Here is a 26878-nt window from a genome sequence, read left to right as displayed (position 1 = left end):
TATCAGTAGGTCCCATGAGACATTTGCCTCAGATGGCAGATTCCTGGAGGCAGCAAGAAAATGCTGGAGGAGTCATTTGACATGGTGACTCGTGTGCCCTCCCATCTTTGTTTTAGATAGATAGAGATATATATTATTAAAAGTTTGAAAGACAACATTAAAACTAACACAAATTAATACAGAATAAATAAAAAAATAAAAAAGGAAGAAAAGAACAAAAATGCGGAAAAAAAAGATAAAAATAGGAAGAAGCAGCTTCCGATTTCCTTTACAGCAAATGTAAGTAAATGACAAAGTTAACTCTTACTCTGTGATTACAAAAAAGCTCACTTTTTTCTATTATCCAATTCCCCCCCCCCCCCCCAATCATCAAAACCACAAGTCATAAGGGCTTTTTTCCCCTGTTTCATGCAAAAAGTCTATAAGGGTTTCCAGTCAGCCATAAATGAAGATATTGTTTTTTTCTTTAATTAAGGAAGTCCATATAGCCATCTCTGCTAGTTCCATCATCTTCATCAACCTTTCCTCCATTGTGGGTAATGTCAAACTTTTCCATTTTTGAGTATATAGTAATCTCACTGCAGTTGTCATGTATAAAAACAAAGTTCTGTGGCTTTTTTCTAGCTTTCTGTCCATTAATCCCAAAAGAAAAGCCTCTGGTTTCAATTGTACATTAGTCTTTAAAATCTTCTGAACTAGTATATTTATTTGTGTCCAAAATTTTCTGGCTTTTTTACACATCCACTGAACATGATAAAATATCCCTTCATGTTGCTCACATTTCCAGCAAAGATTTGAAGAACTTTTATGCATTCTAGACAATTTCTCTGGCGTCAAATACCAACGACACATCATTTTATAAGAATTCTCTTTAAGGCTAGAACATAATGTAAATTTCAGTCCTTTCAACCACATATTTTCCCATTGGTCCATTTGTATATTATAGACAAAACTTTTAGCCCATTTTATCATACATTCTTTACTTCTGTACTTTCCCTTTCTCTTCATTGTCCTCTCTCACAATCTTCCTATAGGCACTTTAAAAAAAAAAAATCTATGCAAGAGGTAGGCAAGTATTTTAAAAAGTGATTTCTTTGAGTTTTTCAGTCAATGTCTTCAAAAGGTCTTTGTGCTTACCTGGATCTATACCTGTATACACTCCCGAACACAATCCTCATGAGTGAAAAAGTTATTTCTGTTGCCATTGCAGCCACCAAAATTGAATGATTTACAAATCTTGGTAGTTCGATCATAGTAAAAGCGAGGAAAGGATTCGCTGCATGGTCCCACATCTAATGGTTGGTCACATGTCTCATACATTAATTCTGGGAAATCCAGGAAGATAAAAGCAAGCAAGGGGTATGTGTGAATATGTGCTTCTATGTAAAAACTCAAATGTTTTCTTCCATGTACAACAAGGGAAACTCCAGACTGGCCTTTTAACATTATATTGGCCAAGCAATAAAAAACATTATGCATAAATCTGTTCTCAAAATTTCCAAGTTTTCTATCTCATTTTCAAGGTGCTTTAGAACTTATTTTGGCGTTTTTGAGCAGACATTATTGTTGCAAAGTGGAGGGTGGTGTTGGTGTTGACCTCTGTTAATATCTTTCCATTATTCTGAAGCCTTCCTGCCTTCTACACTTCCCCATCCCAAAAAACCCAAAGGAAGGAGTTGTGCCTCCTGAGATCTTCCTTGGAGTTTCATGGAAGCATGGGAACCATGTCCATTGTTGTACATGAATAAACTATGGACTGTTCAAGTTGTAGATTAAAAGATAGAAATATATATCTTAGATATAAGAAGGCTAGAGCAGGAAGAAAGAACCTGAGAAAAACTGGAAAAAATGGGGAATATTTTCTTCCAGGTTATCACATTATCACCTTCAATCACCTTGTAGCCCTGATACATTTAAGAATGCTGCACTGTGCCTTGGAGAATTTATTTTTTTCCGTCAAATTATGTCATAGACCAACAAGGTAAGGGGATGGAAGGTTACTATTATAATTTCTTATGACAGATTGAACTAGCTATAGCATAAATTTTCCTTAGAACTATTAGCCATGTTTTCTAAGAGCTTTGAATGGAGAAGCAGCACTGAGAAACAGGAACCTTGAATTCCCATCTGTTCTTGGTACATTCTTATGCAGTTGTTCAACTTCTCACTCTATTCTTTGTTCTTATTCTTAACACCCTTTTCATAACCACATTCTGTATAGAAGATACTTCCAATGCACAGCCAGCAGTGGGTATTCAATATTTTTGGAATGTATCATTGGAATGGTCTCAGGAGTCATACAGAAAGCTGAGCTCTGCCAGAAATTTCCTAAGCTGAGAGCAACTAAGAGTCCAGCAATTAAGCATGCAGGCGGGTCAGTAACTGAGACAGGAAGTATTTGCCTGAGGGTCACACAAGGAGCTCCAGAACAATGTTAACATTTCCCTACTTTTCCATTTGGTTTAACTAAGGCAAACATCTAGATGTTGACAGACATAGTGGTTGAGCTTGAAGCCCCTAAACTAGGGTCTAGCTTCTGGGAATGGGATCAGGGAGAGGTCATGTGACTGATAATAATTATGAGTTACTGACTCTATCTGATTACACTGGTATTATTTCCAAGAGTTAGCATGGCTCCAGCTTTCCCAGTTAATCAAGATAACTGATGAGTAGAAAGTACCAACTGATCAGTTTTTGATTGAGCCCAAGATAATTGCTTGGACTTTTGGGTGGGGGTGGGGGGCATTATCTTTAGATTTCTGCTGGATTTTAGGAACATCCCTCAGGTACAGTAAGGCTGGAGTGTGGACCTGGTTGCATGCTAGTTCAAGTCACACAATTATGGAGAAACCCAAACTTCTTGAAGCCAATGTGAAATGCACCAGGAAATGAACCAAATGCATAGACAAATTACAAGCAAGAAGTAGAGGATCTGAAAGTATCATCAGCTTGAAGATCAGATGGGTTCAGACAATGGAACGCTTACCTGGATTCAAAGGTTTCTGAGAGTCTCCTACAATAAGAACAAGGAAAGCTATGTTATTTAAAGGCACTTCTAGATGACTGTCCTTGCCATCGCCCAACTCTTCTCTTCCCATTTAAAAAAGACAGTTCAGATTAACTCCATCTTTTCTGTTTGGAGACATTGGGGTGGTGGTGAGCATGAAGATGTTTACATTTTACAAATCTACAGAGGCTGAAGAGAACTGACAGTCATTCAGTGCTTGCCTTTCCCAACAAACAATTGAACCTGGACAGTTATTACTACAAATACTTTCTTTAAGCCCCTCAATTGCATGTTAAAATATACACCCCTTGCCACAATGGCATGCACCAAATGCTTTCCAAGTTCAGCCTTAAATTCTGATTACTCTCCTCTTGAGCCCCTTTATACAGTCAGGTCATTCCATCATCACAAGAAGATCCACAGGGCTGGGAAGGAAACAAGACAATTATCCTTTCCAGGCAAAGAACAGAAGAGCCTTTAGAGGCAAGGTAGTTGTTTGTTGCTGCTGTTGCTGCTACTGCAGTGACACTCACAGTGTGATGGACTGGAATGGAGGAAGGGGGGTGAAAATGGTGCTTTCGTCTCCAGAGCAACGCTCTGGAGATAAGTGGAGAAAGCTGGCGCATCCCTAAACATTCCAGAAGATAGTAGAGACTTGTGCCTGGGAACTACTGGTCAGTCTGAGAAGATTCTGTAAATAAGTGCTAGCTAATAAACCTTGCTGATTGAACCTGCACAGTCTCCAGGAGTTGGGCCTGACACACAGCTTCAAACAGAATCCTCTCATTGGTGGATACAGCACCATTGGCATAAGGCTAATTCAAGAATGATCACAATGAGAAGCACCTGTGAACACCTGCTGAATCATGTGTTCAGTGAGGGGACTCGTCTCACCTCATTATTGGAACTACACCACCACCTGGGAAAGCAACCTGGACTTCTCCAGTGGCAAGTGATGGTTAGAGGTGTAATCTCAAATTTCTGGGGAGACCAGGTTGCTTCTCTTTTCTGTATTGCCATGTCTTCCAAGTGGCCAATGTGCCTTTGGTACCACTCACAGCACTTCCTGTCCCACTTGACTTCATTAAAGAATGCCTTGAATAATGATAAAAGACAGGAATCTATTTCCAGTAATGCTTCTGGGGCCCATGTAGATCCCACAGATGTTCTTACAAAATAGAATGGAGGGTGGCTGAAGCCCACTTGGTGAAAAAAACAGAGAAAGGGGACCTAAGAGGGTAGAAAATATTCTAGGAGACTAGAAGAGTAAGAGCAAGTTTACCTATTTGCCTTTGAGGAGATGAGCATTTTGTGATTGGCCACAACTCCCATTGAAACCATTGTTTGAGAGTTCCCAAAGAGCATTCTCAAAATTCCAAATGTGCCCACTGATTTAGGAAATATGGGGATCTCACTCGTATTCCTCAGTGGGCCCCTATTCCCAACAATAAACTCAATCTATATACCAATATTCTCCAACCTGCAGATCTCCAGATACCTTAGAACTACAACTCTCAAAATGTTCAGCCAACTGAGCCCAAAGTTTTTACTTCCATCTGAAGACAACAGATGGAAAGATCCTTGAACTTTCACACTGGAAATGTGGGGAAAACCTACAGTAGCCCATTGCACATTTCTAGTCCCTTTTTTAAAGACTCTGCAGCTTTCCCACTTTCCCAATAGCTGCTTTCCTTACTCCTCTGTCATTAAAGGGCTAATTCAAAATATAGCAAGAGTGTGAAAAGCCCAAACCATATATTTAATGTTCCAATTCCTGAATTACATCTCCAACAGCAAGGAAATGGTTCACAACTCTTATGAAATGTACCATATTTTTCTGTGTATAAGACGATACTTTTTTTCTAAAATCGTTACTCTAAAAATTGAAGGTCCTCTTATGCAAGGAAGTAAGCCGAGGAGAGAACCGCGTGGTTGCGAAATTGCCCATACTTTGTCTCTGCAAACAGGCTTCCTCCAATCACGAGCCTGATGTAACTGACGTCAGCTGATGCTGAACAAACCAATTGGAACACATCCCGTTGGAGGTGGAGAGCGTGTAGGCAGTGCGCAGATGCGACAGGGACCGGTAATGTCAGAGCATTCTGAGCCCATAAAGATGTCGGAAAATAAAAAAATAAATAAGCGAATGTCTTACTCTGCAAAATTCAAACTGAATGTAATCAGTTATGCAAAAGAGCATGGAAATAGAGCTGGAGAGAGACAGTTTGGACCTCCTCCCACTGAGTGTATCATGTAAACGTTACCTAATTACTAAATAAAAATGTGTCCTGCTTTATCATTAAAATATTGATTTCTTAATTTTGGGTTGGAAAAATGGGGGTTGTCTTATACATGGGGGTGTCTTATTCATGGAAAAATATGGTATCTTGAAGTATCCAGGAAATATGGAATGTTTTTGCTTGCAGATGTAATAAGTGCATACATAATAAGAAGAGAGAAATGTAGTTTCTTCTTTCTGAAGGGGATTGTTTCAACATACCAAATATGTCACACTCCTTGTAGCAGTCGTATAAGGTCAGAAAATTGTTTGCATTCCCTCCACAACCACCATAAGTGAACAATCTGCACCTCTTGTTGCGGGCATCATAATAATAACGAGGAAATTTAGCCTTGCACCACCCTTTCTTGGCCCATAATCTGCATTTCCGAGGTATATCTGAAAGGAAAACAGGTCTTTTGGAAACCAAAGCTCCTATACATCAACTCTTTTTTGAAATACAGAAGGAATAATGATGATGATGATGATGATGATGATGATGATGATGATGATGATGATGCATCCTGCGACAATACCTTTAATACCATCAAACAACATCTGCCTATCCCAAGTCCTTGGGAAGGACTCAATAGGTGGACAAAAATGCCAAATCCAGTCTAAACATCTGGCTGACTGTGTAACCAACAATAATAATAATACATATTAAGGCCGCCCAATGCTTCAGATTCAATTTGGAAGACTAGCTTTAGCATGCCCAGGAATGTCAATGTGCAGCGCCTGTTGGCAACTCAATAAACCATCTTTTTCTCAGGTTGGATTCATTTAGTGAATCACCAAGTGGTTGGTGATTCACTAAAATGAATCATGGAGCTGCTTTTGAAGGCTACTCAGAAGCTGCACATTGGTCCAGGATATGGCAGCGCAAGTAGTGATGGGCACACCTTGTACACCTGTGTAACGTTTCTGCTGCGTGAGCTACGCTGCTTACCAGTAAACTTCCATGTCCAATTCAAGGCGCTGGTTGTGATTTATAAAGCTCTTCTTGTCATGGGGCCTGGCTATCTGAGAGACTGCCTTCCATTGTTTTGGTCCATCTAATAAGATCTGACAGAGGAGGCATGGTCCCAGTTCCATCTTTAAAACAGTGTCACCTGATGAGATCCAGGTAGCATCACTACTTTATTGCCATGCCTGCCCTTGAGAATAGTACAGTATCTCCCCAGAAGTTTGAATTAAATCCTCAACTCTGCCATCGCTTAAACAGACCTTGAAGATCTGACTTTTCCCCCAGGTGCTAGCAACTCTTCCACTTCCCACAGCATTTCTTCCAAAGCAAATCTAAAGCATTTCACTGCCTTAAGGACAGGGTCAAGGAGCAGATTAAGACCATAATAAACCATCTAGTTCACATGTAATCATCTTGTCCACAAAGTTATAATGAGATTCCTTCTGAGACCAAGGTATGTTACACCCACAACATTCCCTTGGTCTACCAAACTAGTCACTCTACATAAAAAGAGATAAAGGTTAGTCTGACATCATATGTTCTTGACAGGCCCATGCTGGCTCTTGATTATGGTACATTCATTTCTAACTATTCATACACGTGTTGTTTGTCAAACCTTTCTAGTTCTTTGCTCAGTATAGACACTAAATTGACTGATCTATAGCTTACTCCCTCTTTCCTTTTCTGAATTGCGGGACTGTATTTTTCCTGTCCTGGCTTCAAGTGAAGGGAGTAAACACCCATGCAACTGGCAGGCAAAATGCAGGGGTGATGCAGGTGCTTGGGGGTGAGGCTTGCAGAGATGCCGGGCAGGAGAACATGCCTTGTGGAAGGGGCTTAGTAAAAAATGCAGCAAGGAGGGGAAATGAGGGGAGGCACGAGGAGGCTGCTGATACAGGTGGTTGGAGTGGAGCATTTGCAGTGAGGCCTCTGAAGACATCAGGAAGCCTGCCTGGGGAAACACTACCGATGGGCAGGACAGGTGACAGAAAAGGAGATGGGAAGCAGGAGAAAGAGCGTGCATGTGCACAACAGCTTATTAGAGGCTGAGGGGAAGACATAATCCAAGTCAGACAGTCTGTAATCAGAAAACACACAATGTCTTGAAAAGTACCAAGGGAAGAGCCAGAGTCTTGGTCAGAATATGCCAAGGTTGAAAACATAGCAGGAGTCAAGAGCAAGAATATGCAAAGCCAGATGCCGAAGTTGCATTCAACAATAGAAGGCAGTCCCTCCGTGGTTTAAATCTCCCCGCTGAGCGTGTACAGCTGCAGTTTTCCTTGCTCAGCAGTTACCAATAATTGAGGTATCAGGCTTGCTTGCCACTTGCTCATGAGGCCCTTACTTTGACAGGGTGCAGGATTCTGAGGCCAGAGAAGGGGGTTCTCCCTGCTTCTTGGCACTCATGTTGGCTAAACAGGATCAGTGCTGGCTGAGGAGGACCTGCAAGGGTGTCAGTGTTTGATTCAGTGGCTGCTGAATCTGTGGGCGCAGCTCCTGGTGGGACCTGATCTGCCTGTGTCTTGGAACCTGGCTCTGAGGCCATGACAACATTAGTTCTTCTCTGAGAGCTGGACCATAAAGAAGGCTAAGCGCCAAAGAATTGATGCCTTTGAACTGTGGTGCTGGCGAAGACTCTTAAGAGTCCCCTGGACTGCTAGGAGGTCAAACCAGTCAATCTTAAAGGAAATCAACCCTGACTGCTCATTGGAAGGATTGATAATGAAGCTCAAGCTCAGATACTTTGGTCACCTCATGCGAAGAAAGGACTCTTTGGAAAAGACCCTGACGCTGGGAAAGATTGAAGGCAAAAGAAGAGGACGGCAGAGGATGAGATGGTTAGATAGCATCACTGAAGCAATGAGCATGAAACTGAGCAAACTCAGGGAGGCAGAGAAGGACAGGAAGGCCTGGAGTGGTATGGTTCATGGGGTCACGAAGCGTCAGACTCCTTATGCATATGAAACAGGTGCTCTACAACTAAGCTGTGATCCATCCCATCATCAGGCTAACAGGGTCCACAGTAATATACAACTTTCCTGGGTTTTGAGGACAGTCAAAACTGTCTTGCATATTCTATGCTATGAAAGGAAGATCTTACCTGGCCTTCAGTTGCAAACAGCATACAACCTACTTCACTCCAGCAGGAGAGTTAAACAGAGATAGGAGGATATCAGAAAAGGAAGAGACGCTGCCAGAAAGAGAAAGGATGGGTGTCCCATCCACTTTCCCCAGGCGTCATTCACGGTTTCAGCCCAGCTCACCATTGGAATGCATTGCAGCACCCCAACAGATTGGATAAAAAGTTTTGCCATACCTTCCATACATGTCCCTTATGTCCCTGTGGAAATATGACTCTGGTAGTGAGATTATCTTGCTTATTTAAAGGCACCCTCACCAACACTTAACTATGAATGCCCTGGAGTTCATTGTGCAGGCAACCCTTACCTTTCCTCCATGGTAAATCTCCCACCACATTTTCCCAAGGAATACGGAAGTCTACAAATACAGATACAGACAGCAATGTTACTACATAACAGCGTGAGCACTTAATGCAAACGTCCAGCCTAGACCTAATATTCACTTTATATTGTTTTCAATAGGGGAGAAGAACTGGAGAAGAAAATTCAGGCAGTTGCCTGAATAGGGTTGTCAACCCTTCATTCCAGAAGAATTGCTCAGACTCATTAAAGTCCTGGAATAAATAGAGTGCCACTTCTTCTGAGGATTATTGAGGACTTTTAAACATAAAGTGGCATCATCTTGATATAACCATCACATATGCATACAAAGGCCTGTGTGGGATGGTACAGAGGGAAGCTGAACCAAACGTTCAAGGTTCTGAAGATACTGTAGGTGCCACTATTAAAATAAGAGGCTTGGAACTGAAGCAAAACCTTTGTCAGGATGGTGATTTATGCCCATAAAATGCATGTCCCAGAACGCCGTGCATTGGTCTTCCCCAGCCTAGACACCTTGCAGCTGGGTAGGTCTGTACTCTCAGAATTCTTGGTAACAGCCACCCTGACTGAAATTCTGGGAGTTGAAATCCACACAAATGAGGACAGTCAGGTTGGAGAAGGTTAATTTAATGTTTCATCACAGAGGGCTAGAGGGTTTTCTTCTACAGTACATTGCTCCTGGGGGCGAAGAAAGGTTAAAGTTCCATGTCATTTTCAAAACCTGGAAAATCACTGTCATCATCATCCTGTGAAAGGACTTTACAAGTATTTAATTTAAAATAGCATAAACTGGGCTGCAAAAATCTAGATGGCCACCAAAGTTTGAATTTTCTATATCTCTTTGCTGCAATCCAGTGGTCCTCCCAAAAACTGCAGCCCAGGTACAGTAAGTCTAAAACAACATCAATTCTTTATTCAATCAGTTAGATCACAGGGAGCTCAAAGATGAGATGAGAAAAGCAAGAAACGTCCAATTTTCTATCAATTCAACAGAACAATAGTGATAACGTTAAAGTTATGTACTAGCTTACTAGATTTTTGTGCTTGGACCTATCATCAATATGTGAATAATATTAAATTGAAAGTCTTATTTGCTGATTAATTAAATTTAGCAATACTAAGTCACCACATTAAGCTGTTTGTGCTAGTAATGACCAAAAACACAACTAAGAGGAATTAAAGTGATGGAGCATAAATAAATTCAATAGGTGTTTTTAATATCAACAATTTAAGAAGTTTAAGAGTCTTGAGAGAGGAGATTGGTGGCCTTACCAAATCTTTGACACTTGTAAAAACATTCCAGCAGACTTGCAAAGTTATTTTTATTGCCACCACAACCTCCAAAAATGAAGGTCTTACACATACTGCTCTTGTGATTGTAGTAAAAATTCTCATAGTTTCCATTACATTTTCCCTGTTTCGGTTGTAGTTTGCATGTTCTGGGTATAATTACTGGGAGGAAGAGGGGGGGAAAGGAAGAAAAATGTTTCAGACACATTAGTCTTGTCTTGTGAAAAACAAAGGCAGAAATTTTGAGATATATCTGAAGTGCTTTAAACTTACTTTTAAAAAGAGGGAAAAATTATTTGAAAGAAAAAAATAATTATTTAAAAGTTTTGCAGGAAATCCTGTTCTGGATTTCCTGCAAAACAGCAGATCCTCACTAAATTCATTACCAATTGGCTGAGTTCCTGCACTACATGTTTCATTGGATTCCCGAATTAATCCATGGGGGAGATGTTCACTTAATACCCTGAATCTTAAACTCACTAAATGCCTGGATTCACACAACATACGAAGTCACAAAAACTAACCACTAGGTTATAGGTTTGTAAGTCACCCAGTTGAGTGTGTTTTGTTTGTAGTGACCTGGTTAAGTATGTTTCTGTGAGACACTTCCCTATTGTTCACTAGGCCTTATTCATTAACTATGTTATCTGAATTCACACCACACACAATCTCATAAAACTAACCACACAAGCTGGTTTCGCTCAATACATTAGGCTAAACTAGACTGTTGTTGAGTTCAGCTAACTGCCCCAACTGAATGATGATAGAATCAGAACCTCTCTCAAAATGTTCTGCAACAGCATTGCTCAACACATTAACTACCCATGTTGTGCTGTGAAAAAAAAAAGTTAGGGTTTAGACTCTTTCCAACCCACTTAGATGTTTATAAAACTTTTCTTTGTTTCCTATGTGGTGGCAATCCAGCCATTATGACTTATTCAACAAACCTAGATTAAGAGAATTGTGAGAACCCCAGTGAATAAAATAATACCATTCTGGAGTTCCCCAAAGCAAGAAATGAATGAAAGAAATCATAAAAGAATTACACAAAGTTAGCCCAACCTGAAGTCCTCTGCAACCCTTCAATTCTGCAACTGCTGCTCAATCTCCAGAACTATAGGAGTTACAGCATGATGCGCTTCAGGAAGTGGCTACAAGAAGAACTTTACCTATAAACCTTACCTTTCTGCTTGGAGTCAAGTACGATAAGTTCCAAGAGGACGAGAAGGCAGATGGTGCCCCAATTCTGCATGGCAAGTGCCCAACAAGAGTGCTTGCTTCCAAGTAACCCCCTTTATATTGCATCTGAGAGAGAAACAGAGATAATCTGGGCTTCACAGCTCAATTTTCGATAATCAGGGACACTCTGAAGCTGTTTTATTTTAGCTCATGGTATCTTTCTGTATTTAAAGAATTGCTTTTCAGTTAAGGGCGATTGCCTTTCAGTTAGGGACATAGTGGAACCATAAAGTTAACCAGCGTGACCTTCTCACTGCCAGGTGTCCAGCCCCCACCCGATGAATCGAACAACCTGTTCTTTCAAATGATAATGCTACTCCTCAGGAAAAGTCATACCCATACTGCATATTACATTGACATCTGTGCCACCATTTCCCCCAACTTCATCTATATTCTACATGCATAGGCAATTCTGCATGTCTTTGTCTTCTTTAAAATCTATAGTTATAAATCAAAACCTGAAAAGGTAATTTTTATTTATGGTTCGGGTTTGGGTTTCGTTTTGTTTTTGGATATATTTCCCCCTGTATATCATCCTGAAAATAAAATAAATCAAATCACTTTTTTCTACTGGGGGTTCTCAGCCAACCCCGGTAATATAAGGGGGTACTTTATAATGCACTCTGTGCCTGATTCATCAAGCAAATGGGCCTTTCTTCCATCATGGGCTTTATATCAAGGCCCTAGCAATTTTAAAAGGACATACAAAAGTAGGCATGTACTTTGGCAAACCTTTTGCCTCATTTTTCCAACTCACTCCATACCGATCCAACCCTTGGTTTTACTGCAATCTCATGGTCTCACTCCTGCCCTGCCTCCTTCTGCACACAGATGTTCCATCCCACAACACTTATTTAAAGCATTTTCAGCAGGAAAATGGGGGCAAGAAAAAGCAAAGTGAAAAATGCCAACCCTACACATAACAGTGATTGGCTTTCACTTTCTAATACAGGCACTTGGGAGGTGTGGGCTGCCCCCACTTCTCCTGGCCTTCTGAAAAGGTGCAAAAACATGGCCATGCCAGATGGCCTGGAGGCCTGATGGGGGCTCGCATTGCTGGAACTAGCTGGTGGGATGATTGATACTGCTTCCCCCCTCTTCTTCAATTGTATTACTGGCCTTTATAGATTTGTTACTTGTGATTTTAATTGGGGGGGGGGTATTTATATTTTTATTGTTTTTATTGTCTTGGTTTTTAATTGTAAGCCACCCAGAGTCCCCCTCTGGGGGAGATGGGCAGCATATACATTTAATAATGAATAAATAAATAAAATAAATAAGAGGAGTCCCCTTCTCAAGTCCCCTCTTTAAAGGAGTCTGTAAGCCAGCTATAAATCAATGCCAACATTTTCAGATATCTCCCAATTGCTCTGACAATTAGAGGTATAATTTTAATCGGCAAATGTATTGCACTGGTTCTTATTTGGCTTTTGATCTCAAGAAGCCAACGTTTACCTTTATTTTCGTATCTGTTGTCAAAAATGCCATTAGAGTTGGCATCTTGCTTCTTTGGTATATGGCTTAACAAGAACAGCAAACAAAGATAACAAAGTTGGGATTGATTCACACTTAGGATGCTAAAGGTTGGCAAAGTAGATGATCAGTCAAGACAAGGACTGCCCCATTCCCCTCACAGGTAATCTGTAGAAAGATGCTTAAGTGAATTAAGGGAATACTTAAATAATCCAATTTTATTTTGGCAAAATTGTGTTATTTCAGATTGCCGTAGTGGTCATCCTGCCCTTGCTTGAAAGCTACTAATATAAAAGTGATGAGAAAGGTCAACTCCTGTCTGAAATTTTAGGGAGTTGGAATTTCATTAAAAGTTTTGCCTGCATGGGACGAAGAACACATCATCTGTTTTTTCTCCAATTGAGAGAGGTAGATAAGTGGAAAAGTCCCAATAGTCTCTCCATCCCCATCCTAAACTCTTTACCGCTCCTCTGTCTTTACACACACTATCTGCATCAATTGAGATGACAACAAGAAATAGCCGCTGAATTATGTCCCATTCTATTTTTCTTCTGAGTCATACAGTTTTCACTCATAAACATAAGACATAATTGGGTTTTTATAATTAGGGGAGATATTCTGACATCTTTTCAGAATGAAAAAAAATGAAATAAATAAGTAGTAGATGTATAGAAGTAAAGCAATCTCTTCCCCACCATTTGGTGAAACACAATTGCTATAGCCCTAACTGGACATTCTGATCACTCTGAAACTTTGGGAAGGGAGAATTCCTTTTATCTGTTTTCCTCTGAAACAAATATTTGCAGTTCGCTCTTTTTTTTTCTTTGCTAGCTTTTCTATCCATTCATTATCCTAGTCCTTACATTGTGCAACCCTGTGCTATTTTCCTTCCAACTTTGTCCCATTACACTTAGGCCACTAACACCACCTATGGAATCTCTCAAGTCTTCCACTCTTTAATTGAGCTTCCCCAAATTTCCTCGCCTCTGAGCACATGCGCTCAACATCTTCACACTTCTCCAGGATCCTTTCTGCTCCTGTGTGAATTCGCCTTGTTGTCGGTTTTTGGCAACTGAGCCAATTCATTTGCAGCTCACCTACAATAAAATTAGTCTTTCTTTTGAAACATTATGGTTCTACTGGAGCTTCTGAGCCACCTGCTTTTCATTTGCAGAACTCTTGCCTCACCACTTTTCTAGGCCCTGGGCTTCAGCCCTCTTAGCAGTTGTTTCAAGGGGAAAATTTGCTTCTCTTTGCTGTACAGATAGTCCTCAACTTACGACCACAATTGGGACCAGAACTTCTGTTGCTAAGCAATGCAGTTGTTAAGTGAATTACACCTAATTTTATGTTGCTGCGGTCGTTAAGTGAATCACCATGGTCATTAGGCAAATCCAACTTCCTTTATTGACTTTGTTTGTTGAAAGCCCTCTGGGAAGGTTGCAAATGGCAATCACTTGACCCTGGGATGCTGCAACCATTGTAAATACATGCCAGCTGCCAAATGCTTCAGTTTTGATCATGTGACTATGGAGACGCTGCAATGGTTATAAGTGTGAGGACAGGTTGGAAGTCACTTTTTTCAGCACCATCATAACTTTGAATGGTCATTAAATGAATAATCATAAGTCAAGGACTACCTGTATTCCCTGTGTCTTCCATGTGGCCAATATGCCACTGGCACCACCCTCAGCACTTTTGTCTCACCTGACTTCATTAAAAGATGCCTTTAGTAGCAGTAGTAACCACAATAATAACAACAACAAAGTTAAAGAGCTGATTGCAATCTGTTGAAAGGGATCTTATAGGTCATGGACAATCCATGCTTAGTGTAGGCATCCACTAAAGTATCCCGTAGTGGTCATCCCGCCCTTGCTTGAAAGCTACTTGTGAGGTAGAGTCCACCTCAGTTCTAAGATTATTTTACTTCTCAACTGCCCTTCCTGTCAGGAAATTATCTTCATATTTAGCTTGCTTTTCTTTTTTTCAAAGCCAGTGGTGTCTGACCATCCCTCAGAGTGACATTAGCAGTGGTTATTTGGAACTCTGTTTCTCTTGATCTGCCCTTGTGCAAGGCCATTGAAACAATATATTGGCAAGTACTCAAAATCCCCAGTCCAATATGCTTGCCTCAGAAAGTATAATATTAGAATTTTGGACCCTGATTGGAGGATTTGAGTGGGAAAAGACTGAACCAATTTAAAGCCCAATTTTTCAGTTTAGGCTCAAGTCTCAAATCTTAAATTTGATCTGAAAACCCAAGCCTACATTCTGCCCCATTAATTATACCTGGGAAACACCAAATGACAAATGTATTTTTTTCCTATGTGACAGAATATATTTCTTTAATGAATTTTAGCCTGCATTTCATTAAAAGTATTCTGAAATTAGTTCTATCTGCAGAACTTATAGCCTCTTCTGATTTATTTTCCTTTAAAGAGGAGTGCCAATATAATTTTTCTTTCTTGGGAGAACAAGGGATAATCTTTAGGTATGGTTTCCTCTTCTAGGGGATAAATTCTTCCCAGATCAGATGATTCGGTCCATGGGTTTTATATATTTGACAATAACTAAATCAAATGCTATTGTTCTGATTAATTAAAAATGTTTCCAAATAAGTGGGCAAATGATATGGTGAAAAGGTATCTGTTTCAAGATTTTTGCTTCTTTTTAAATATTATTTAATAGATTTATGTTGAATGGCATACTGCGATGCTCTTTATATTCTTCATTTTTTGAATCACCAGAGACTTTTATATCAATGTATGAAATGGCTTCAGGGTTACAGCCCTCAGGTTAATGAACTAGACTTCAGAGGACACTTGTAATGATTTGAGTTTGAAACCGGTCTTAGATTATTTGTAAAAATGTCAAAAAGCACTGGGCTGAGGAGCAAGACCTAAGGAACCCATTCAATACTTTCCTCTAAGACAATGATGAACCCTAACCAAGCATCCTTTGTGTGGTTGTTCAGCCAGGTGCAAATCCATCTAGCCCACATGCATCTATTTTGTCCTCAAAGATATTATGAGAGCCATAATCAAACAACTAACCAGAATCAAAGTATACTATATCCACAGAATTCTTTATTGTATCAAACTAGTCACTCTGTCATAAAAAAAGAATAAAGTTAGCCTGTGGCAAAATGTTCTTGACAGAGGCCCATGCTGGTCTTGGTAATAGTAGCATTTATTTCTAACTATACACAAACATGCTGCTTGACAAACTGTTCTAGTTCCTTGCCCAGTATAGATATTAAACTAAGTGATCAGTAATTTACTTCCTCCTCCCCTTTTTGAACATTGGGATGTCTTGTTCTTCTGTAGACTTCCTCATCTTACTCTTTTTCTAAGAGATTTCAAAAGTTACAAGACCACTCTGAAGCTGGTCTATTTTAGCTCAAAGTACCTTCCTGTGCTTAAATAAAACACAACTGTCTCTCAGTTATGGACACAGTGAAACTATATAGTTAACCAGTTTAACCTTGGCATTGCAGTACAGCCCCTCTGCAACAAACCAAGCAGCTTGCTCATTTGAAAGGCATATGCTATAATTTTACCAAAATAATTTGGAAAATGCACCAGCACAGAGGTAGATGGCATGGAATGAGGATGCTTTTATTCAAAAAGTATGAGTTCTCCCACAAAGCTGATTGAGGAGTCATCTGTAGTTTGAAGATTTCAGGAATTAAATGCTCCCTTTCTGGTACAATAGGGATCCTAAAATGGTACAGAATTAGGCAATATTGAAGAAAGAGGGAGAGAAGGAAGGAAGGAAGGAAGGAAGGAAGGAAGGAAGGAAGGAAGGAAGGAAGGAAGGAAGGAAGGAAGGAAGATCAATTAATTAATTAATTAATTAACCAAAAGTAATACATCCATTGAGAAGCCTGTACTTATCTACCTGATGGCCAGATTGGATGCAGTAGTACAACCACCGGCCAGGTTTAGATATTACACTCAGCCAGGCAATGTTTCAGAAGCTAGAAGCTCCAGCTCTGAAGGCTATGGGAAACCATGTAATGATGCTATGGCATATCCAAACATTTTTACCCCCCCCCCACAGGAAAGTTACCACTTTGGTCTCAGCACCATGGCCTCTGATTCTTTTTGCCTTTCTTAATCTTTGTAGGCAGGGCATCTCCCAAATAATTGGCTACCTCTGACAACAGACAATTGCTCTTTACAACATGGTTCAATACTAGCACTGAAGAATCACTCTGACTCCTCTTGAAAGCAGCAAGCTAGCTTTGAGGAGCTAGGATGGCCCTGCCCTCTTACACTTCTCTGCCCCTCCCCACCTGGACCACATAGACAATCTATTGCCATAATCGACCTTCTGTTTAGTATTGCAGATCATACCCTAATCCAAATTTTTCTAAGCAGGGTTTTAATATGAAAAAAGGGAAACTTGCATATGCTCTGTCTTCAGTCTCCAATCCCACCAAAGCATTTTGAAATCCATGTAATGTTCTTCACTCCAGCCAACTTTGGAACACTGAGGGTCACTCTTCATGTCCCATAACCATGGCACCAATGTACCTTTTAATGGTTTCTCTAGGACAAGCCTTGTGATATTGCTTTTGTCCGATTTCTATCCCACAGCAGAGGCAACTTAAAGTCGTCCTTAACTGTTTCAGTTTAAAGGAGTATTTTCCCTCTTGTCCTGATACCCTTTTTGCCATCAACATGAGAGAGGGAGCTTCAATGACAATGTGCTTGATGAAGTGGTCAGGGATTTGGATCTGACAAGCTCCTTTTGTCACTTTAGGCTGCTTTGGCACACACCCTCCCCTATGGCTGGGGGGCACTTTTTCCTGGGGGCATTCAATTTTGGGCGGAGGGAGAGTTTGGTTCTTTCATCTGGGATTGGAATTGTTGTCTAACATATTTGAAGGGTTAGTCAATGGAAGGCTATTCTAATGCAGCAAGTATACTAAGATAGAAATGAAGGTGGTGGTAGTGGTAGTAAATCTAGTGGGATGATATATAAAATTTCTGGAACATACCAAACACGTCACATGCCGTAGCACAATTGTTCATATTTGAAAAATTGTTTTCATTGCCTCCGCAGCCACTGTAAGTGAACTGTCGGCACTGTTGGGTTTTGGAATCATAATAATATCGAGTCATTCTATATATGCACCATCCTCTTCTGGGCTTTAATCTGCATTTTCTTGATGTAACTGAAAGATTAAGAAAATAGGGTGAGTGACAACCCCTCCCTGCAAGGCTCCCATACGTCATAACTTTTGGCAATACAGAATGATTCTTGAAGAGAAAGACAGGAAACATGTTCATTCATGCTCTTCCTTTCCTGCTTCACAAGTTAGCACCATCAAATGCCCAGCAAGAGAGACCAGCTCTCCAGGATCCCAGAATCATTGAATGAACAGATTGGAAGGGATCTTACAAGTCATGTCCAATCCCTCTTTGGCATAGGTATCTACTAAACCATCTTTGACTGGTGTTCATCCAGTCTGTTCCAAAACTTCTAGCATGGAGGAATTCTCTAGACACTGTTCCACAGCTTAACAGCTCTTCTTGTCAGAAAATTCCTTCTAATATTCAACTTGACTTTCCCTTTTAATGTCACCTTGTTCTACTCTCACTTTTAATAGAATACATGTCCACTTTTTACATGGCAGCCTTTTAAATGTTTGTAGACTGCTCTCATAATATTAAGAGGCTCTCTCCTAGTCTTTTTAACTAATACTAATGTTTTTATTATGATATGTTTAATGTTTTTACGGTTTTTTATTGTATGTGTCCCAGAGTCATTCATATATATATATATATATATATATATATATATATATATATATATATATATATATTGAATGAATGAATGAATGAATGAATGAATGAATATTTCCCCTTACTCTTCTCTATAACAAGGTAAATATGTCTTTGTTCTTTAACTGTTTCTCATAGATGATGATTTCCAGTCTTCTTTATCATCTTCTTAGTCTCTTCTAAACCCACTTCAGCTTTTTATGTCTCTTTTAAATTGTGGTGCCCAGAGGAAGGCACAGCCTCCAAATGTGTCACAGTGTGGAGTGCAATAGAACTATTACATCCTGTGATCTGGACATAATGTTTTGGTTAATGCAGCCCAAGACTGCATCAGTGGCTATATTATACTGCTTGTTGATTTTCAGCTAGTGGTTCCTTAGTACATCTAGGACCTCATGTAAACTACTACTACACCAAGTCTCCCTAAATGTATAACCATGAGTTTGACTTTTCCTACCCAGATGCACAACTTTTCTTGTTATACTTGAACAATATCCTATTAGAAATCCAAGACATTTGTCCCCAGCGATATAATTAGAACCCAGGTAAAACAGTTTATTGAGATCAAAGTATACTATATCAACAGCCTTCCATAGTCTGCCAAATAACTCTGTCATATTTTTAGTACAAACATAGTGTACACATATACATGTAGCATATATGTATTTATCAATCTATTCTTGATAAAGCCAGGCTAGCTTTTGGTGATGGTTGCATTTTTTCCTAGTGTTTGCAGTCATGCTGCTTGACAATATGCGTTAGCATCTTGCCAGATACAGGGGTTTCATTAACTGATCTGTAGCTTCCTCAGCCCCTCCCTATTTTTGAATATAGAGTCTATGTTTATTCTTCCCCAATATTCTGCCACCCCACCTATTTTCCAGAATTACAGCCAGGGTTTCTTTGATCACATGGGTCAGTTCAGCATCTTCAGCACTATGAAATATTTCAGATAATTTTATCTACTTGGAAATCCTAAGGTTGGAATCCGAACCCTCCTGCATGCAAAACAGGTATTCTGTGACTATACTATGGCCCATCCTGTTGCTAAGCTAAGTCCACAGTAGGATGAAACTCTACAAAACAAGGCCATCTGCAATAATTATCTGAACTTTGCTGGGCTTTAAGTAGGGAGGAGGTGGTCTTGGATATTCTCTGTTACCATAAGGGTGACTCTCACATGGCCCACCGGTGGAAAAGCATATGGCCTGCTTCCACTCCGGGGTTAACTGGATACTATAGAAACAAAAACTGTAAATAGGGTGCCAGAGACAGCAGCTGCTAGAAAAAGAGAAGATGACAGGTCTACTCATCTCACAGGGTCCACCCATTATTTCAGTCCTCCCAACGTTTAGTGGGTTCCAACCAACTTGCAGAACAAAAGTTTACTCATCCCTGTTCTTGTTGCTGATGGCCATAAATTTGGCTCTTGTGATGTGATGCTCTGTCTTATGTACAGGAACCTATACAAGCATTTACTGTGAATCCCCTGTAGTATATTATGTAGACAACAATGGCACATATACCTTTCTCCCAGTTAACATTTCCTACTACGTTTTCCAAGGGTATCTGAAAATCTAAAAATAGGAGATAACAGAGCAAATATTAGATGCAAATATCCTGCATGGAGATAATCCACTTTATATCATTTTCAATAAGGGTCAAGAACTGGAAAACATTAATCAGCCCAAATAAGTTGCCCAAACTTTCATTCAGGAAGAATTGTTCATTAGATTAATGTTGTTGAATAAACAGGTTGCTATATCATCTGGGGATTAATGAGGAGCTTAAAAGTAAAATAGCATAATTTTAATATAACCCTTAGAAGGCTCAAGCATTGAATAAAAAAGAAGACAAGAAACATCCATGAATTAAACAAAATGGTAGTAACAATAAAGATAGATAACACAATACTAGGTTGTTATGCTTAGAACATCATACCATGTATAGTATTAAAAGATATCTATCTATCTATCTATCTATCTATCTATCTATCTATCTATCTATCTATCTATCTATCTATCCATCCATCCATCCATCCATCCATCCATCCATCCATCCATCCTGCCAGAAAAACTCAATCACAATATTTATAAATTCTGCTTGCTATAATTATTATTTTAAAAAGCCAACTAAGAGGAACCAAAATGATACAGCATGAAGCATGAAAAAAAAAAAATCATCAGGTACCTTCAAGATTAACAAATTGAGAGTTAAAAAGTTTATAAGTTTTGGCAACAGAGGAGCTCCTTACCAAATCTTTTACAATTGTAGAGACAATCCAGTACACTGGCAAAGTTATTTTTATTGCCACCACATCCTCCGTAAATAAATTTCCTACATGTACGTTTCTTGGGATCGTAGTAAACATTTTCCAAATATTGTTTGCACTTTCCTTTTTTAGGTGGTAACTTGCATTTTTTTGGTAGGCCTCCTGGAAGGTAATTGAAAATAGAAGAACAGAGATATTTCAGACACTTTAATCTTAACTTGAAAAAGATCAAGTCCGTGATCAGAAGATGTACTTCATGCACTTTAAACTTACTTTTGAAGAGAGAAACACAACTATTTGAAGTCATGTTTGTGAAATTACAGCAAAATAGCTGATCTTCACTACACTTGTTACTGATTAACGAAGCTGGCACACAGCATGCTTCACTGGATTCCTGAATCAATCCATTTTTCTGCACTGAACTCTAAACTTACCAAATGCTCTGGTTTCACACAATACACTAAACAATAGACAATGTAACTACAATACTAAGGTAGCAATGTGCAAATGACCTAGTTAAGGATGTTTGGTTTGTCACTGACCTGTTTAAATGGGTTTGCATGAAACACTTTCTCACTAGGCTTTCTTCAGCTAACCCAATTATCCTTGTTTGCACAGCACGCTATCCCAAAAACGTTCTCAGTGCTCCAAGATGAGAAATGAATGAAACATGCAATAAAATCACTGCACAATTCTCAGTCCTCTGCAACCCTTCTATTTTTCTGCTGTTACCTAAACTCCAAGATACAGAAGGAGTTGCACCAGGGATGAACGAGGTGGCTGAGAAGAGAGCTTTACCTGTAGCCTTACCTATCTCCATGCAGCCAGGTGTGACAAGTTGCAGGATAATGAGAAGGTGGATGATGCCCCAAATCTGCATGGCAATTTGCCCAATGAAAATATTTACTTCCAAGTGAACCTATTTTATGTCAGTGCCTAAGAGAGAGAAAAAGTCATCTGGGGATGGCTGATAAGTTTTTGATAGTCAGGTCTTCTCTGAAGTTGCTCTACTTTAGCTCAAGGTCTCTTCCTGTGCTTCGATAAAATACAATTGCCTTTCAGGTAGGGACATAGTGAAACTATAAAGTTAACCTTGGGTGGCCAGGTGTACACCCCTTGGGGAACCTGCTCATATGAAAGGCATATCTGCTTTTCCTTGGTTAGAGGCAGGAAGTGTTTTGGGGTCCTTTGGGAATTTGGAAGAATGATGGAGGGATGCTGTCATAAAATAGTGGTCACGGAGGACATGGCCAACCGCAGAACCCTCAGGTGAGAAATAGCTCAGGTTACCTTTTATGGCTTGCTCCAATTCCCTGTGAGTTCATCACGTCCTCAGCTTCCCGTGGTCTCTTTTCTGTGGATCCATCTGAACCAAGACGTTAGCGGTCAGTCCTCTCTGCTTTTACTTTCATTTGAATGCCAATGAGTCCTCTCTGGGTTTCACAGGTATTCTTGGAAATAAAACTTTTTTTTAACTGCAAAGCATCTTAAAAATAAGAATCAGAAAGGGAGTTGCTTATGAATGCTGTTTTTGTACAGCTCTGCCTCGGAGAGTGAATAAAAGTGTTTTACCTGGCTATAGAATCAGAACAGGTCTGGCCACACATTCTCTGATTAACACATTTTATTAAAAGGCACAAGCTTTTGTAAGCTGCAGCTCACGAATCAGCCTTGGCTAACTGAAACCCAGCCTCAAAAACTGAATCAAAATTTGCTAAGGATATTCACCACAGCAAAATTTAAGCCAGTGAGTGCAACTTTGCACAACTTATTCTAAGTATGAGAGCCATGGGTAACATTATACCTTACCCTTGTTCAACTCTTTTTAAGATTATGTGCTGTACGTAGAAGCCTGTTTAAGTTATTCTAACATCAGTGGCCACAACTAACTAGCACAACTAGTTTTCTATTTTTAAGCATAATGTTGAGCTTTAACAGTACATCAGAAATTATAAACTCGTTCAATTTCTTTTTCTAAGTATACTAGCCACAGCTACACCAGGCCATGCAAGATTAATTTAACCTTTTCTAAAACATCATGGCTAAAGTTAACATTATGCCAAGCCCCAAAATTTGGTTCGGGTTTTCCTAAGAGTGTTGGCCACAGCTAATTTTACACTAGCGACAAAAAAGCTGACTTTTTTTTACTAATTGCAGCCAATGAGAACATTACCACAGGCCACCAAAGCTGTGGTTCAAATTGTACTTTACGTTCCCAGAACAAAGCGTAGTTATTAATACTTTTGTGAATATCATGCTAAACCAAAAACAAAGGATATTATGGGTATTTCCACACTCTGACAATTTCCAAATTGGCCTGCAGATACCTTCTTTTCTGCTTACTTTTAAACACTGAGTCCATACAGAGAATACCATGATCTGATCAGTGCTTGCCTCCAGTGGACCAGTGAGAAAGGGCAAAAAATGTCATTAAATCTGCGCCCCGTTCCCTGAGCTGTTGCAGACTTTGGAGCGACAAAAATCCCCACCCTACACAAAAGGAAAATAAAATAAACTGCTGCCATCCTCTTCCTCTTCATGTTTTTAGTTTGTTTGGTTGGCATTTCCATGGTTGGTTGGAAAAAAAAAATCTAAGCGGTTGCTATGAGAATAAACTTTCTGGCTGCAAAGCTGCCTTTCCTCCATTTGAAATCTTACAATGATAGTAAAAGAGTAGCATGCTGGTATTTTTGCAGCCAGATACTTTTCACAAATGGCAGCTGCAGGGGGAGAGGAGAATATACAGTAGTCTAAATCAGCAGCAGGATCAGAACCCTTGTAACTCAGTTGTGGGAGGCAGGGGGAGGGAAGGGGACAATTCACAACCCTACGGAACTGAGCAGCGCACAAAAACAAACTTTGTTCCAGTTTCAGAGAAAATATCATCGAACTAGCAAAACCAGACCAAGTTACCCAACTCGTAAAATTAACAGCACCGCAGCAATGCCAGAGTGCAAGGCTGAGAGTTTTCTGCCAAAGGAGAAGTGGCATCTGGTCCAGATGGTCTGCCAGCCTCTCATTATAAATGTTTTGAGGATGAACTTTTACAACCTTTGCAACAAATGAAGAATATTATTTTCCAGAATGGAAAGGTTCCTGACAGCTGGAAAGAGGCCAATATAGCCTTAATACCTAAAGAGGGCCAGGACCTGACTTTAACAAGAAATTATCGACTAATGTCTTTATTGAATAACTATGTTTACAATTATTTTGGCTGAAAGGTTGAAAATAATTTTACAGGACTTTAGTTAAGAAGATCAATGTGGGTTTTTACCTAAAAGACAATTATGAGATAACATTAGAAATGTGTTGAATATTCTGGAGTATTTGGAGCAGCACAATGAAAAACAAGCTGCATTGATCTTCTTAGATGCAGAGAAGGCCTTTGATAATTTGAACTGGACTTTCTTGTTTAGCGTTCTAGAAGATATGAACTTTGAAGACAATTTTATTAAATGGGTAAGATTGATTTATACCTCACAGGAAGCACAAATAATTGTTAATGGAGAATTAACAAAACCTTGTGAGATTCAAAAAGGGACAAGCAAGGATGCCCGCTGGCTCCACTCTTGTTCATTTTAGTTCTTGAGCTACTAAATAGAGACATAAGACAAGATGAGAGAATTGTGGGAGTAAAGATAAAAAAAAAACGTAAGTTAAGGACATTTGCGGATGACCTGGTGGTAGTTTTGGAGGATCTGTTAGAGGGAGTAGAAAGATTAATGGGAAAATTAAAGGACTTTGGTATGCTAGCAGGTTTTAAGATTAATAATCAGACGATGAAAATGTTAACAAAAAATTGGAAAATAGAAGATCAAATAGAGTTGATGGAGAAAACTGGTCTTAAGATTGAGAAAAAAGTAAAATACTTGGGTATTATTATGACAAATATGAATTGTATGTTATTTCAAAATAAGTATGCTAAGACATGGAACGAAAGTAAGGAGGACATGTTAAGATAGGAGAAATTAAAATTGTCACTGTTGGGGAGAATTTCTGTGATAAAAATGAATGTTTTGCCTAGAATGATGTTTTTGTTTTAGACAATACCTGTTTTGACAATTGATGTACCATTTAAGCAATGGCAAAAAGATACATCTAAATTTGTATGGCAAGGGGAAAAAACCATGAGCTAAATATAAAGTGTTACAAGATGCAAAGGAAACAGGGGATTGGGTTTACCAGATTTGAAATTGTATTTTGCAGCTTGTTGTTTGGTCTGGATGAAAGAATGGGTGTTGCTGAAAAACAAAAGACTTTTAGAGTTAGAAGCCCATGGCCTGAGGTTTGGATGGCATGGATATTTACAGTACGATAAAGTTAAAGTTAATGTGGATTTTAAAAGCTACTTTATTAGACGTGCCATATCAAGAATATGGGATAGATATAAACCCAGGCAGTGCCCAAAAACATCTCTATGAATCTCAGCACTCCTGTTCTTTTATTTTCTCTTTCTTTTTTCTATCTCCTTTTTTCTTTGTCCCTCTTTTTCCTTTCTTTTCGCTCACATTTACTATACTCTTTTCCTTTGAATGTACTTCTTATTATATGAGTAAAATATTTTAATAAAAACGATTAAAAAAAGAAGTGGCATATGTTTTAGTGTGAAATTTCACAACCAAAGGAGAAGATTTAAAAAAAACAAACAACTTGACTGGTTCTCTCTTCAGTAGAGAAAGTGCCCAAAGAAGCCACACGTGGGTCTGTATTAATCATGACATGAGAGGCAGATAAAAGACCCTCATGATAAAATTTTATTTCTATGTATTGAAAGGAGAAACAGAAGTTCAGTATGCATTTGCATAGAGAATAGGACTGTTGTCGATATAAACATATGGAAAAATTGAGATATGTGTATCCTCTGGTGAAGTACCAGAATTATACCTGCATTGAACTTACATGCAGGTAGCATTTTGGGTGACCAGTCCATAAATTGTTCTTCCTTTCACAATTTCACAGGAGAGGCATTTTTATTGCAGCACACATCATAAATGTAGACTTACCAGTTGCATGAGTGGGTAGATTTTTAATTAGGTCCATAAAAGTCAAAACATCAACCACAGGTTAACAGGATCATCATTACACCTTCTTTCTCCATATTTTGAACAGGCATGGTTGGGGAAACACTTCTAAACAACTTATCACATGTCATTGTCACAATGTGATGTATTAATTTCATTTGCATTCTTCTTTTTTCTGGGAAGTTCAAGGAATTTGGTTCTCCCTACCTTTATAATCATCCCTTGGCTCTGTACACATGGCATGCTTCCCTGTGCCTCACTGTATTTATTTTTATTTAGTGGATTTCTCCCCCCGCCCATCTCCCCCACAATAGGGGACTCTGGGCGACTTACAAAAAACATTAAAACTATAAATATATCTAAAACACATAAAACATCCAAAATTTAAAACAATACTAAAAAAAGGAAGATCCAAGAAGATGGAAAATCAGGCTGCGGAGAGCTGGCCACTATGGGGCTAGCCATCCCCCTGCTTGAAGTATTCCCTCCCCACCCCAGGCCAAGTGGCAGAACCAGGTCTTCAGGGCCCTTCGGAAGGCCAGGAGTGAGGGGGCCAATCACACCTCCAGGGGCAGAATGTTCCAAAGGGCGGGGGCTACCGCAGAGAAGGCCCACCTTCTGGACCCTGCTAATCGAAGTTCTTTTACTGAGGGGGTCCAAAGCATGCCCTCTCTGTGTGACCGGGTGGGATGGGTTGAAGTCATAGGGGAGAGGCAGTCCCTTAGGTAACCTGGTCCCATGCCATGTAGGGCTTTAAAGGTAATAACCAACACCTTGAATTGGACCCGGAAGCAAACTGGTACCCAGTGCAGCTCGCGGAGCAACGGTGTTACATGGGCTCCTCTTGGGGCACCAAAAATAGCCCGCGCAGCTGCATTCTGGACCAGCTGTAGCTTCTGGATAGTCTTCAAGGGTAGCCCCATATGGGGCGCATTGCAGTAGTCTATCTGGGAGATAACAAGGGCATGAGTGACTGTTCGAAGGGCATCCTGATCCAGGAAAGGGCGTAACTGATGCACAACCTGAAGCTGTGCAAAGGCCTTCCCAGCCACAGCTGCCACCTGCTCTTCAAGCAGG

At 39.7% G+C, this 26878-nt stretch overlaps 1 pseudogene; it reads right to left on the bottom strand.

Annotated features, from left to right (window-relative positions):
• Window positions 1–1143: 1143 nt before the first annotated feature.
• Window positions 1144–21087, bottom strand: LOC112543154 (actinia tenebrosa protease inhibitors-like; annotated as a pseudogene).
• Between the last annotated feature and the right edge of the window lie 5791 nt (window positions 21088–26878).

The sequence above is a fragment of the Python bivittatus genome, unplaced genomic scaffold (assembly GCF_059951505.1).
Source record: "Python bivittatus isolate LINGU-HERP-01145 unplaced genomic scaffold, Pbiv_v1 ctg000320_np1212, whole genome shotgun sequence".
In the NCBI taxonomy this organism is placed as follows: Eukaryota; Metazoa; Chordata; class Lepidosauria; order Squamata; family Pythonidae; genus Python; species Python bivittatus.
This window is presented reverse-complemented; position numbering and strand designations above follow the sequence as displayed.